This window comes from Nomia melanderi, chromosome 9 (genome assembly GCF_051020985.1).
Source record: "Nomia melanderi isolate GNS246 chromosome 9, iyNomMela1, whole genome shotgun sequence".
Lineage (NCBI taxonomy): Eukaryota > Metazoa > Arthropoda > Insecta > Hymenoptera > Halictidae > Nomia > Nomia melanderi.
In genome coordinates, this window is record NC_135007.1 from 13,147,074 (window position 1) to 13,159,085 (window position 12,012).

Sequence of the window (12,012 nt, forward strand, 5' to 3'; positions counted from 1 at the left end):
TTCGCGATTTTCGCGTGTCCGTGAAATTTCGAGCACGAGGTTTCGAAAAAGAGAAAACGAACGGGGACGGGCCACGAGCCGAACGACACCCTTATGATTTTTTAACGCGGCACGCTTTCACGGCCGTATGGCGAGCGGTTGCGCCCCGGTTTCGTGTTATTTTTCAGGGGTGGCTCGTGAACTGTTTTTTTTATGAATCCACCAGGAATATTCCTGCCCCTCCACAGGAGCATCAGCAGACGTTACGTTTTACGCAGCCCCGACGGTGCTAGCCTTTTACGCCGAAGCATCGGACGAACGCGTTTAACAACACCGACAACATGGTACTCCAGTTTCTTTTCAATACCATTCGAGAAAACACAGAATAAGAAGTACTCAACGATGCTATCAACCGAGGAACTAACAAAATGTAGCATTGTCATTTAACACATTGAACGGCGGCTAAATTTCAGCTACCAGAAACTACTCAACTTAACACGTTGAGTGCCATGACGGTCACCGGTGACCCCCAATCAAATCGACTTACTTTAGTTCGCTCGATTAGACGATGATTATTCGAAAATATTTCTATATTATAAATAATGCCACCTGCTGCGTTGACGTTCAGCTAGATGGACATGCAATTATAATAATGCAAATCAATCGAATTACCTAATATTCGATTTTTTCCATTTTGTGTATTTTGCGGCATTAAAAGGAAATATAAGAAACTTTTTCTAAGAAATTATTAATGACAAAGTAGCATCGATCAGAGTTGAGAAATCATAGGCCAAGGGGTTAGTCATCAATAATTGCGAAACAGACAAATCGAAACCAGTCATTTTGGTAATTCTAGCGTTAATATTTACAATGCAAAGAATTCAGCATTCAACATCAATTCAAATCTACGAACACAGTCCAACAGAATATCGAGAAGCAAAGTTCCAAGAACGATAATTCCCGACGAAGGGGTGGCTCTCCGTAATATCCGCCATTTTTCCGTCTCCCTTACGCATTTCTATTTCTCTCGTTCCACGAGAGAATAGTCAGCATTCCGCGCGACTCGGCCGTCGTGTCGGCCTAATGTATGTCCAGTATCCGCGAGGGTGCGCTTGATTCATCTCGCAAGGGCGGTTTCCGCATTCGCCACGCGTGTCGAGGGCCGCTCACCGTTTCCAGTGAAAATCCACCCGGAACGACTTTACACGGCCGTCATAAGCCGGCGCACTTAATTTAAAGATCATCGACCGGCGAAAAGTCGGGGCCGGCCACCCTCGCGTCCCTTCCACCCCCGTTTCGTCCCTTTTTCAACTAACGTGCTCTCGCGAGTTCATGGATTTCTGCGGGGACGAGCTTCGGCAGTCTGTGCATTCCGCTTTACAGTTCATTTCACGTCCGCCGAAGCAACCCCCGGCGTTCGATCGCGGAAACTCTTTAATTTTTGTACTTCGCCTCCGTTCTAACGCTTCACGCTTAATCGCTCGTTCATCGATCGAACTAATTCTGCCGTTGGATTTAACGTTCGCTACCAGCGGTTATTCCGGTGACGAAATAATATTATTACAATATTATAATGTTTCTCGATATTTGGTAATAATAAGTAATATTTAATATGATATTTAATAATAATATTTAATGAGAAACAGCGATATTATATTTAGGAACTCAATGACTCGTTTCAGTTTCATCCTTCTGATACTTTATTTAGAAGATTTACTGGATCGAAATGTTATAACCGAGGAAATATTATAATATTATAATATTTTAATATTTAATAATAATATTACAAAATATTAAATACTTCTAACGAAAGATTTCCGAGTGCAAAGGTTAATCTTACCACAATTAAGGGCTCAAAACCGTCCTCGTTTGCATCGCGCGGAAACGAGCCGAAATTCTAGGAAACCCGAGGAGGAACGAAGATGCGTGTTCACCGGTGTCTGATTAATGCGTGAACGTCAACGGTTCGATCGTCGATCGCGATAGATCGTCGGCGCATCCGCGGCCCGATTCGACTGTCGTTGACGCCGGGAGAGTCCTTTCTCCTCGCGGCGGCGGAGGCAGGCCACGGCGGGCATGTGGCAAATTGCCGCGGTGCTGCCGGCCCCCGAAAGGGGCTCCTCTTCCTCCTGCTCCCTCTGTTTCCACCGGCGGCGGGCACCGGGACGGAGGGGCGCCGGGGGGAGGCAGGACGAGGTGGAAGGAAAGACGGCGGGCAATCTGTGATTCAAAGAGAGCGATCCGTCTTGCGACATGCCAGGATTCAATCGTCGGCATTTGTTTGTGAAATCAGTCCCGAAGGACTCATCTCCCTTGCACCGGGCAGATCCTCTCCGAGCGTTCCGTCTGCGAGCTTGTCGCTCTCCGCGAAAATTTCTGGGACACCGGAGAGACCGGTGGTCTTGATCGGAATTGCTGACTTCGAGGAAGATTGCGAGGGCTGTCTTCGAAGCAGTTGACTTCGGTAAGATCAGTCGGATGATTGGCAAGGATACCTTGATTGTAACTTTACGAAATCAAAGTAAATTATATTTCTTGATATTTTGTTTGTAATAACACAATATTTGTGATACATTTAGATAAGTACTCTTATTGACCCTTCGCACTCGAAAGGTGACCCTCAGTCACCACTTGATTTGATACAGCAAAACTATGAAGTTGAGTATTTCAGATAAGAATGAATCAGAGATTCATAGATAAGTTAAGCAACAAAGCTATTTTATTTAAATATAATTTTATAATTATATTAACTATATTAATTGTAACTAGAATTCCTCTGTGGTTTTATCTGAACTTCGAATAACACGGTTTCTTGTTAATTTGTTATATTGTATTTGAGTAGATTTTTGATCTTTAATGTCTCTCGGAGTTAAAATCCTTCGATTGCGCTTTTTGAAGTGAACTTTTGGTGATCCTTTTTCAGACGTATACAGTTGCTGCAAGATTTGTTGCTTTCTATATAAAACAATATTTCTAGCTAGCAACTAAGCATTAACCCTTTGAACTCTGCAGACTCCAATATTGCACCAGTTATATTAAATATTTTAATGAATCCACACATCCGAATTTTGTACTAAGGAAAATAAAAGATCGAAGAAATGTTACAGCATTTCTCATTTTCGCTAATACTATAAAAATTAGTTCCAGTTGCTGATAGATTACAAAACAACCTGGAGTGCTAAGCATTAATCCTCCCTTTTTTCCTCTATAGAATATTGATTTATTATTTGTGGATTCTTTAATAATCGATTTAACCCTTAGCAGTCCTATGTCGAGTCAGACTCGACATTCTATTTTATTGCAACCTCTACCTGTTTTAAGAATTTTTTCTGTATTCATTTGTAGTATCACAATTGTACCATTTAAAAGTAAGATTTCAGACTCCCAAATATTCTTGAATAAATAAATAGAGCGTCGTACTACTCTGTAATTGAACTAACGTCGACGTGAACCTCAAAGTGAGAAACCAGGAGCACTTCGGACTGCAAAGGGTTAAATCGATTAATAAAGAATCTATAAATAACAAATCAATAATCCATCGATCAGACAGAATCCTCAAGAAGCCTGATTCCAACGGTTCGCCGAGAACAACGGATAATCTCTGATCATCCAAGTGTCCTCTCCTCGATCCAGGTGACGTCACCGAATGCAAAAGCGCCGGCTAAAGGGAGGCAGCGCATGATCGAAGCCAAGCAGGGCTAATCAGCCCATATATATTTATTCAGCGGCGCGAGGGCGGGCTAGGTTCATTCCCTTCCCGAAATGCAAAGAGCCAGGACGGGACAGTGGACCGTCGCTTACGCACGTTCGGAAAAATCGGGGACAGAGAGAGAGAGAGAGGTTAGGCTCCTCGTGGCTCTGATCCGTGCCAGATCCCATAAAATCACCCCACAGGCACGATCGAGTGGACCCTCCTCGAGCACCGGCCGGGAAAAGGAAGAAAGAAGGACAGGCAACCTAGAAAATTATTGCTCTCCTTATACATTCGTCCGTCGAATTGGGGCCACGACGAATAAGCCAGTGCCCTTTTGCTCCCTGCAAGCATGGGGGCGAAGGCAACGACTGCAGAGAGAGAGACGAAAACACAGGGAGACCGAGGCTTCGCGTGGAATCGCTTTACATTTTCATGAAAGAACGGGAAAAACAGCTCGCGAACGTTTCTGGTTGATTTAGTGGCTCCCGGGGAGAGTAACGACGAAACGAATGAGTTTTTGGGGAAACAGTCGCGAGAAAGTGTTTTTGATCATTTCCTGTCAGGTTGTTTCAGGCTTATCTTCGTCTCTTTGATGTTACGTTCGTTAAGAAGTGAGTTTGTTGTAGATGGTGTAGTGTTCTTTGATGAGACTCGTTTAAAATGCGTGTGCTTTTAGTTTCGTTTGCTTTATTGAACAATGAGAAGTTGGCGATCGCCGGGGTTAATGTCTTTTGAATATGAATATTTTCTGGAATAGGGTTCTTTGTCACTCTCCAGACTCTTGCGGAGATAGATAATGGTAATCGATGAACCTGTAGGCCTGCGTAAGCTGCGCGCAGCTGTTGACGAAGTGGCAAGCCACCAGCAGCAAACTCCTCGGCTGCACTCTCCACGCGAACCTCACGAACACCATGGAGTACAGCGCTAACGCTGGAAATCAGAAACACTATATGCAAAAGACATAACATAAGTCTTTCTGTAAAACCAAAGTTCCATTCGGAACGCGTCAATTTGACGCAGATTGAATTTTATAAAAATTATTTGATAAATATTTCAATCGGTTTTCGTTGACCCAATTACACGAATATGAATCCTGATTATCCATTTCTACATCTACAATTTCCAAAATTTAAATGAACGAATATCAACTTCCCCAGGAACAATAGAATAAACTGTACAATAAATGTCCTAGTGTTAACCATCGAAGCAATCTCCATTATTATAACACATTGAATTGAATTTTACAAACATTATTTAGTAAATGTTTCTGTCGATTTTCATTAAGTAACACGAATGTGTACTCTAATCATCTAATCTTTAAACGTCCAAAATCTAAATGAACGAACGTAAAATTTGTTAAGACGCACAGAATAAACTGAACAATAAATATCCGTAAACCCAGAGTTAAAATAGTAAATATTCAACTTCCTAGTTTTGCTGTATCAAATCAAGTGGCGACCGAGAGTCACCTTTCGAGTGCAAAGGGTCAATAAGAGTACTTCCTAACGAGGTCACAAATATTGTTATTACAAATATCAAAAAATAACATTTGTTCAAATAAATACTTTGATTTACTCCTCGAAGAACATAGTAAGAAAATTCTAATTGACAAACAGAGGCTCGCGCTCTCGCAATTTTGGCAAACACAAGATCGCTATAGCGCTCGAACGGTTAAACTGACATTTCAAAATTCCCCCGTAGAAACTCCAAGATTGTATCTATTCAAACTTCAACCGATTCGCAGTTCAGCCTGGCGCAAATCAATTTCCTTAATAACTGCCCGAAGGAATGGTTATCTTTGTAGTAATTACACAAAGAATAAACCAGGAACGGATCATTTCGAGGCGTCTGGTGGTTTTAGTGTTAATGAAACGAATGCATCTATCCAGCCGAGGCTCATTAAAAAGAACTTTCCGCTGCACCTGACGCAATAGAAAACATCCTCTCCGTCTAGCTGAACGCAGAGACAAAACGAGCATCCACTTAACACGCCGGACATTAAAATGGCGGCCGAAGGGGGTCGGACGCGATTTTTACCGGGAGGAGATTGCTGGTCCGGGGGACCAGTTTCCGCCGGTGTGCCGCTCGTTAAAAGAGTTCAAGCGGTTATTCGCCGCAATTATTTCACGTGCCCTTTCCTGCCCCCTTCTCCCCGCCCTCCCCCTGTTCCTCTAAGACCCCTTGCTCCACGGGTTTCTCGGGTTGTCCCCGTTCCTGCCGGCGTGTCCCTTTCCAGCTGCGGAGTCGCGAGGCGCTCGATTATTATGTGAACGCCGGCCAGAATTCCCCGAAAGGCCCGGGACACTCACCCAGCGTCATTTTGCCGCTAATGATTCTCGGATGCTTTCGCGTGTCGGATATGGTCGCTATTGGTATCATCCAGTTGATCGCCGGGCCCCAGAAGTGCGTGCTTGAAACAAAGTAGTAACGTTCTACGTGAGTCGTGGTCCCTTTCGTCGCGGCGGACGGGTTCACGGGGTACTGTTAACCCTTTGCACTCCACAAGCTTCTCACCGGAGATATTCGATATCTTCTAACGAGATACGGACGATGTTTTCTTAGATCGAATTATGAAATCTCACGTGCATCGAGGAAGAGAACTGTTTTCTTTCAATATTTCGTACATTGATGCATTGTACGAAGTTCGATATTAAATATCAAAGTTTACTGTTTCGCTGCGTCAAATCATTTGGCGACTTAGGCGCCTCTGGAGTGCAAAGGTTAACACGCATAGTGCATAGTAAACTTTTGTTATGCTACCAAGTATCTAAGATTAGGATTGCAGCTGTGACTAGATCAATTCTGGGGTTTGCAGAGATTCGACGAGTTGTTAGGTGTATTTTGTAACTTTTGGTAGTCTTGATGGTGATTATAAGGATGAGTATTTTTTTAGAAATATTGTGGATTAGAGAAGTGATTTACTTTGGATAGTTTTTTCTTTGGGTTTTACGTAGTTAACGATTCTGTAATTTTCTTTTTATGGGAGATGCAGAGTTTCTCATTACCTCATTAAATATTCCTTCGTCTCTTTGCTGAGCCATCGCTTCGGAGATCGCTTCGACATCGTCGGCAGCCGCAAATGGAAATTTAGCTGCGATGCGTTTCGAATCAGTAAATCCTTTCGATTTGTCCTAGATTTCTATAACCTTTTGTCTTCGTGCTGACGTGTCGAATCTTTAGGGGTTAATCGGAATTCTCGCGACGCACTTCACGCGATGTAACGGGAGAACCTGACCTATCAAAATAACAATATAATAAATAAACATTTTACAACAGAAAACTTGATTCTTCTAAAATTCATCAATCCCTAAACTCATCTTCTCATTAGAAACCATTGAACCACATGTAATTTTATTTCGTCCTCACATGAAATCAACAAAATTGTTTCGACTTCTGAACTACAGAATTCACGTAACCATATCGCAACAATAAAATAACAATCGAATAAATCCAGACATTCTTCATTTCTACAGCAAAATTATAAACTTTGTTATTCACCATTAACCCTTTGCACTCGGAAGCTTTTCACTAGAAACATTCGACGCTTTCCTATGAGATGTAGATGACATTATTTGAAACGAACTAATGAGACAACATATGTAAATTAAGAAACAACGCTATTTTATAGAAATATTTCACATATTGATGCATTATACGAAACTTAATACTATATATAACACTTTATAATTTTGTTATATCGAATTAAATGGTGACTGAGAGTCACCTCGAGTGCAAAAGGTTAACCTTTGTATACTGCATCAAACGTGAAATATTGAAAGAAAATTTAGTTCCCTAATTCATACGTGATTCCTTAATAAATTCATTTGAAAGAATCTCGTCTACATCTAGTTACAAAGTATCGAGCATTTCAAGTGAGAAATTTTCGAGTGCCAAGGGTTAACCCCTTAACGTACTATTTACTTCCGCTAAGCTCGTGTAACATTTTGCTATCAACAATTTTGAAGAAATGCAGCAAAATTTTCCATTCTACTAGAAGTGGAAATTTCGTTTGAAGATAATAAATCGATAATAGTAAAATAGTTGTTTGTTTTGGTCCATAGGTAATGAACAACATTAATTATTATATTGGTTTAGAAATCTTCATCGCGAGTCTCACTCGTCATTGTACGTCAGTGTTAACAATTCACCGTGCGATCAATCAATCGCCAACAACCGTGTTCCGGGCCAATCGATTTGCATAACCGTTTACACGCATAATTTATCACCCCCGTAGCGATGGCTGTTGCCGCCTCTGTTTTTTTACAATCCTCTCGAGCGTCGCGCGAGGGGGTGTCCACCCTCCCGTCCTCGTAATAAATGCACAGGTTATTATTTCGCGCGTATAATATTGATGGCGCTATGAATGTTGCATGGAGGGGTGCGAGAGGAGCGCGTAGCCACGTCGGGGGTGGAAACCAGCCCGCTTACGGGGGGTCGTCGGCGGCCGCGCATGCTCCGAGGAAGGGATGGTATTATTGATCTCGGAAGGGGGGCGAACCATGGTGCCTCTCGAGCCTCAGCAGCGTGTCGCGACCATTCCGGCACCCTTGTCCACGAGAATATCGAGAGAATATTCTGTGCCGCGGGAACCGATGATGGAAATCACGTTGCTCGATCACGTGACACTCGAACATTATTTTAAACCTCTATCAAACCCTTGTCTGTTTAAAATATATTACATAACAATATGATACCTGAGTTTTTCTATGTATAGTGATGTAAGTTGACCTCAGCGAAAATTTCCATCACAATTCAGTTTTCTAAGTAACGAGAAATTTTCGTTTTTATGTAAAGACACTTAGCTATGCAACTTCGCTAATCACCACAGTATTGAAAAAATATGAAATTTAATTCGAATTGATTATCTATTTAAAATATATTACAGAACAATATATCTGAGTTTTTCTATGTATATATAAGTTGACCCCAGTGAAAGTTTCCATCACAATTCAGTTTTCTGAAAATTAGCACGCAATGTGTTAACCCTTTGCATTCGAGTATTATATACATTAGTTATATATATTAGTTTTTCATTTCATTTGTCACACTTGCTTTTAACTGTATCTCTTAATGATGGCAATCGAACGAACGTAAAATATTGGGATTCTCGATGGGGATTGATTCGATTGATTGATTCGACATTTGCTTTCTTCTATGTATCTCTGAGAAAATTGGGTTTTCTGTGTTTAGAGAGGATCGAGTCACTGGAATTTGGATAATGTGCAAGATTGATATTGGAGGAATTCGGAAATGTTATCATTTTTGTTGAAATTAATGGTTTAATGAAGATTAGGTGAAAATGGGTTTCATCCTTTGCGGACGAAGATTCTTTGAAATATACAGAACCATCGACCATCATTATATCTATTAAAATTGAGAAGTACAGTCGACGAACAGAAGGTTGGTTCCTTTATCATAGCCCTGTTCGATCATTGGTAGATTCTTGTTCCTTGCAACTCGATTCAAATTCAAGAAGTTAAAGGTTCAAGTTTAACCCTTTGAACTCTGTAGGCTCCAATATTGCACCCGTTCTAATATCAAATATTTTAATCAAAGATACTACCCTAAAATTATTCGATTTTCCACACATTCAAATTTTCTATTAAGAAGGAAAATAAGCATTTTTCATTTTTACTACAGATACCATAAAAATTAGTTGTACCTGCTGATAAATTGCAAAACCATCTGGAGGGCTAAGGGTTAACCCTTACTCGAAAGTTTTTGCACAGGAAATATGCAACATTTTCCAACGAGATACAGTCGACATGATTTGAAACTAATGTAACAATAAGTCACAATTAAAGTAAGCAACAAAGCTATTTTATTCAAATATTTCACATAGCAGTACAAAGTCTAATTTAAAATACTAAATATTCAACTGTACAGTTTTGTACTAAGAGTTAATACATATTCCTACGTAAATGAATTTGTCAAGCTTGTTTTAATATTTTGGAAGATTCTGGCGCAGATCCTTGAGATTGAGTTGAGCTTTCAATGAAGTCTTCCCTCAGGAGCCCTGCATGCGCCAGGAATGGCCGCACCTGCGCTCCCTGATCCCTGAATATGCATTCCCGCATGTGCCACTCGCACGAGCGTTTCCCCCTGGAGCAAATCCTTATTCCCGGTTGCGTCGCTCCCCCGGGCCACCATTCCAGCCACTCAACGGTATTGCCGCTATTTTCCTTTTCCGCGTGTTACGGCCGTTGTCTCGCGACTACGTGGGAACTTCGTTTACATGCGCCCCTTTGCGAGCGTCACGTCGATATTTATTCGCGTCCAGTCAACAGTATCCTTGTTGATTGCAAAGAATGCACAACTAAGTTAGAATGAATGGTGGAAGAAAGAATTTACTGGAAAACAGCGAAGTACTTTGAAAAACGTTGAAGAGGTAGAATATTCTATTTCATTAGAATCTTATCAACTGGAAATTGCACATTTAACACTAGAACTACCAGTCAAAATGATTTCGATTTTTTTGTTTAGCAATTATTGATATCTTCGAAGCATTGAGCATTCGAAATGATTGAAAATGAATAGTTTCATTTGAATACTATAAGAATGCCTGAAGAAATTGAAAATAATCTATTGTTACAATTTTTAGAGGAGTTGCGTATGAATCGTATTAGATGCTCGGTAGTTCTAGTGTTGATGCGGGATATTAACATTAAGTTCACGGAAACTAAATCAATTTCTCCAGTAATTCTGCACTGAAGTTAGCTTTGTTTCCTAACACTAAAACTACCAGGTCGAATTGACACGTTCCTACGTTCTTTCCCATTTATTAAAAAGATAACTTCAATGCGGAATTACTAGAGAAATTGATTTAGTTTCCAATTTATCTAAATATCTCACATATTGATGCATTACACAAAACTCAATATTACATACAACACTTTGCAATTGTACACCAAATCAAATGATAATCGAAAGTCACCTCTCACAAAGGGTTAAGTTTCGTTGCGGTGCGGTATTGGTGCGAGCCGCGAACCTGTTGACAAGAGACAAATGAACCGAAGGGTCGGAAAAAGTTACATTTTCCACGTGTTTCAAAAAGTTCCCCCGCCGGCTCCTCGGTCGGGTCCGTCCGGAGCGCGACTTTTTTACCCGCGGAGGGAGGAAACGCTTGTCAAGGGGTGACCGTGGCTGTCGCCGAGTGTTCCCGGTGTGTCGGAGGGCGCCGAAGGGGGTTGGCCTGGCAAATACGTAGGATGCATTCAGATCAGTCTCGCTGAAGGGGGACGGCGAAGGGAGGCGCAGAAAAGGTTTCGAGACGCGTCAGCAAGAAGAAACATCAAAGTCCGCGCCATTTCCCTCGGCCGAATACAAATGAAACCTCGTATATACGTATATACATGGCGGTACGAAGCGGTTCTATCGTCCATGGTCGGTGTCTCGCAATCGACGAGTAAATAAAAGTCGACCCGGGCTGCCGTAGTATTTTCGATGAATTAGAAGGAATGATATTCACCGCTCGCATTATGAATTATTCAGAGCCTCCTCTTCGCCTGTAAACATTCCTGCAAATCTTGGCCACATGTACATTACCTCTCGCAGCATTCGAGATGGATTTTCAGTTCCTAACCTCAAAAACTTCGTTGCTCGTATTCGAATAGTTCACAGATCATTCCCTTAGATTCTTTATCTTATTGTTACATCGAATGAAAGTACGTTTTCAGACTAGTCTCCCATTTTCCAATCACGCGATGGACTAAATCCGCCATCTTGGAACTCTCTCGAACTCTTCCCGAACAAGTCTCCAATAATCAATTCAATAATCAACAATAACATTCTCTACTATTAATTCTTTGCGGACGGATGTCGGCATTTCGAGATGAAACGTTCAGGTTTGGAAGACTGAGTCGTAAAATGATCTAATTAGTCGAACAGCAAGAGATCTACACGTTATCTTCTGTTCTATTAACCCTTTGCACTCCCAAAATTTGTCACTAGAAATATTCAATTCATTTTTATGAGACATAAATGACAGTTTTTTAAACTAACTTAACGAGCAATCTATTCGCATAATAAGGGGAACAATGGTGTTTTATTACCACATTTCACGTATCGACAGATTACTCAAGACTTAATGTTAAATACGAAATTTTACAATTTTGATGCACCAGTCGAGTGGTGACTGAGAGGCACCTTTGAAGTGCAAAGAGTTAATTAAGCAATTGATATATAATTTAGCTTCATATGCCGAAGGTTTCGTACGTTTCGAAGAATCTTCGTCAAAGGGTTAAAATCGATGCAAGATGAATCTCAAACCTCCCCAATCGCGATACACAGCGAAACACCGAATACGAGGAGTATCCTATCTCCGGCAAGACGTCGAAACA

The 12,012-nt window shown here is 41.2% G+C and overlaps 1 protein-coding gene and 1 pseudogene across 10 annotated transcripts in view; one reads left to right on the forward strand and one right to left on the reverse strand.

Annotated features, from left to right (window-relative positions):
• LOC116427257 (uncharacterized) overlaps positions 1-12,012 on the forward strand; it is a 93,857-nt gene that overhangs the window by 14,818 nt on the left and 67,027 nt on the right. The window lies entirely within an intron of this gene.
• Positions 4,440-12,012, reverse strand: part of LOC116427250 (mitochondrial pyruvate carrier 1 pseudogene) — an 80,669-nt pseudogene continuing 73,096 nt past the window's right edge. The window contains exons 4-6 of the transcript XR_012999387.1: positions 6,679-6,908; positions 5,983-6,083; positions 4,440-4,603 (exon numbers count right to left, since the gene is read on the reverse strand). The product of XR_012999387.1 is annotated as a mitochondrial pyruvate carrier 1 pseudogene (transcript). The remainder of the gene's footprint in view (positions 4,604-5,982; positions 6,084-6,678; positions 6,909-12,012) is intronic.